Source organism: Dermacentor silvarum, chromosome 1 (genome assembly GCF_013339745.2).
Source record: "Dermacentor silvarum isolate Dsil-2018 chromosome 1, BIME_Dsil_1.4, whole genome shotgun sequence".
Taxonomy (NCBI): Eukaryota; Metazoa; Arthropoda; class Arachnida; order Ixodida; family Ixodidae; genus Dermacentor; species Dermacentor silvarum.
Genome location: NC_051154.1, coordinates 55853608 through 55857293, shown reverse-complemented (window position 1 = coordinate 55857293; position 3686 = coordinate 55853608).

Below are 3686 nucleotides of genomic sequence, written 5' to 3'. Positions count from 1 at the left end.
TGCGGGGTATGCGCTCTCTTGGTTCTGTATGCAGACTATCGAGAGAATTCAAGTCTCCTACACCGTTCCGCAAATTATACACAACCATTTGTCTTCCTCAACTCGAATATGCGTCGGTCGTCTGGAATGGCTCTTCTAAGTCCAACAGTGACATTATAGATCGTGTCCAGAAAAAGTTTCTAAGCATATATAATCACCGCTTTGCAAACCAGGACATTGCACCCTGTACTAGCACTGTTGGATTGTTGTCATTGCCTTCACTTCACGACCGACGTAATCGCGCTGACCTTCTGTTTCTCTTTAAACTCCTTCATGGTAACCTCACATGTCCCGAACTTCTCAGCTGTGTCATGTTCCGCATCCCACGCAAGATCACCAGAGAACATAGACCTTTCCATGTTCCTGCCTGTCATCACGAACACTCAACTGTCCACAGAATACAGAATCTTTATAACGCTTACTTTCGTGAACTTCATATCTTTCATAATTCCTTGTCATCGTTCTTTTCCGAGCTTTGCCTTGTATTATAATTTCATGTATTGTTCAAGCGCCCTTCTCCTCCTTTTTCTTTTGTATTTACTTTGCGCTTTGTTGTTCGTACTCTCTTGTTTTCAGAATTTTTATTTTTATTCATTTATTTTTTAATGATTTTTCCCTGAGTGTCTTGTTTTTGCTTTGTAATGTATGCGTGCGCCAGCACTCAGACCTTAGGGTTGTTCCTGGGCACGTTAAATAAACATGATTGATTGATTGATGATATATTATTATTATTATTATTATTATTATTATTATTATTATTATTATTATTATTATTATTATTATTATTATTATTATTATTATTATTATTATTCTCTTTTCGATGTATTTAGACCTCCGGTTGTGCCTAGGGACACAAATAAAAATTGACTGATTAATTTATTGATTGATTGACCAATGAAGGACAACACCATTGCCATTGCCTTTCTCACTTTTGATGAAGCAGGTGTTAAACGGATTGTCTCCACAAACTTCATGTGCTTCGTCCATCAATCGTCACCGCCTTGGAAAAACGATGATGGTGTAATACACAGACGCTTCGAAGAACGGCCTTGACTTGCCTCCCGAAAGTCTTCATCATCTCCGTCTGATGCCGTCAACTGACTTGGCATTTCTTGGAAGACCGCCACGATGCACGCATTCATCGCACATTTCGAACAAGACTTTCGCAAGTGAATGACGAGAAGTCAACGCAGTGGCCACTATTGTTCTCGCGGTCCGCGCATTTCCTTTGCAGTTAACAGTTTCTTCAAGCGCGTGAGCAGACATATAATTAGGTGTCGTGTTCCTTTTAGACGTGGGTGTGCCTCTCTTGTGTGATACTTCTGTTTTACAGTGACGTTTTTCGCGCAATGAGGACAAGGACAGTGTCTACGGGGTCCCTTATAGGTTGCATCTGTGACGTTGCGGCCACGAACCTATATAGTTAGCGCAGATTTTTCTCAGTTTCTCTAAATGCGGCATTGTTTAGTGTGACTAAGCTTGAATTTGTCTCAATTTATTGAGCCCGGACAAAATAGGGATGAAGTTTGAACGCGATTGTAAGCAAACTTACATCAAGTATGATTGATATTTGGCCTAAAAACGTTTCCGACAAAGAATGTCGTTGTCGCGTTGCTTCTATTTAGCCTCTTAGCAATTTTTCTCTCCATCAGAAATAACTTTTTTTCATCTATATTATAGACATTTGAATACCTGTGGGCGAGAAATATAGAATAAGTTGATATTGAAGGACTTGTTGGAATTCTTGTGGCAGTGTGTTGTTGAAAATAGTTACTTCTAATGAGATCTTTACATGTAATGATGGATCATTTGAGTAAAACAAGTGTGAACAGAAACTCTTGGGGAGAGCGGAGGGAGGTATTGATACGCCAAAATGGCCGACACGCGCGGGCGGCTATTTCCACTATTTTATGAAAGAAAATAGAACTCGGCGTGTGGGTTACGTTGAGCAAAGGGTACAGGATAAATAGAAAGGCCATTTGGCCGCCTATGATGTGTCAAAGTGGTCTGCCCTCAGCAGTCTTGCAGTAAGGGGAACCCGAACTGACACTGGCATAACAAGATTATTCCAACTTGTCCAAGCCAGAGAATCTGGTCGTGACAAGCTGGCTCTAAAATCAAGGTAGGTATAAACGAAGAAGCTGTGCGCTTTTGATGAGCGTATACATTAGGACGCCTTGAGGTGATTATACTACTAAAAACGCACGACGATTCAAGTGTGTGCCAGCGGAGACGCTTCACTATAGTGATGTTTGGCATGCAGAAAATTTGTGGAGGAACCAACGCTGGAAGCACGACGTCCGACTTAACGAATGCCAGATATATAACGCGCAGGAGGGAAAGAGGAAGGAATGCAAGGAGCGAACGGTCAGCAACGCGCGAGGATATCGCAGAAATTTGTCGGCTGCTCGCGAAACGGCTCTTTGTGCGTCTCTTTTCTTTGATCCTCCCCTGCGGTTCAAATATGGACCCACGATTACGTCAAATCCGTTCGGTAAGCTTGTGGGAGAGCTCGCCACAATGCGCGTTTGCGTGCTATAAAAGAACAGCACACATCAGTACAGCACAGAGACGCATGACAACAACACGCCAGTGTCAAATGCTTCAAGGTATTTGTTAAGCCACTGGTATGTATACAAGGTTATAATAGGGAGAGATATCGGCATTTTTTTTCAAGCAAGCGCGAACATTCTGTAGACGAAAAACTATATGTGACTCTACCGAGGCCGCGGACGTATACAAACAATCGCTGAAATGTCGTCTTTCGTGTTTGTCTAATTTAAGAAAGCTGTGAATTGGGACTGCTGTGCAGGAAGAAGTACAGCATGCCATGTAACGGTTGTGCAGATTATAAGCCTGTCCATGGCAAGTACCCCTTGGGCGATGGTGGCCGGCCAGTTTGTGAGTGCCGCATGCCGCAAAAGGCGAACGTGAGTTCGTTGTTTCGAGTCCGTGAGCCGTCTCGTAATTTTTGGCTGGCACCAGCGATCAACACATGCACTGTGATCCATGTCACTTTATGCGTAATTGCGGCACGCAGTTTAAAATTAAGCGTTTCGCTTTAGTGGTGGTGAAAATCTCTGCGGAGCGACCGAACTGCGAAATGTCCTGAATTTCTGCGTTCATAAACTTTAGTACGTATTCCTCAATTCTGTGTCACATTTGCTTGTCGTAAGCTCAAAGTTCTTGTACAGCCCTGAAACAAATTATTTTAATAAGTTACTTGAGGTGTTCTTGAACAGCTTAGTACGGTTTACGAAATGAAATGATCTTTATTGGGGTTGCACAAAAATTAGACATTCGTTCATCGTGAACGAAGAACAAAGATAGAAATAAAAAGGTCCCTATTACACCCAATAAAAAATAATATCGATAGTGGCTTTGCGTTGTAGCCGCCATTGTACGGTCTCGACTCATAACCAGTCGGAAAATATCTTGCGGAAAGATTTTATGCATTTCATAAATTATTTAAAAGTACATTAGAGGCCTCAGAGGTGATACTTAAGTAAGGGTGGCGGTACATGAACTATTGGTCAGACATGCATTAAAAAAAAGAACGAAAGAAAGAAAGAAAACATATAGCACGATCTAAGTTAGCGAACTTAACAAAGTGCGAATAATAATAATAATAATAATAATAATAATAA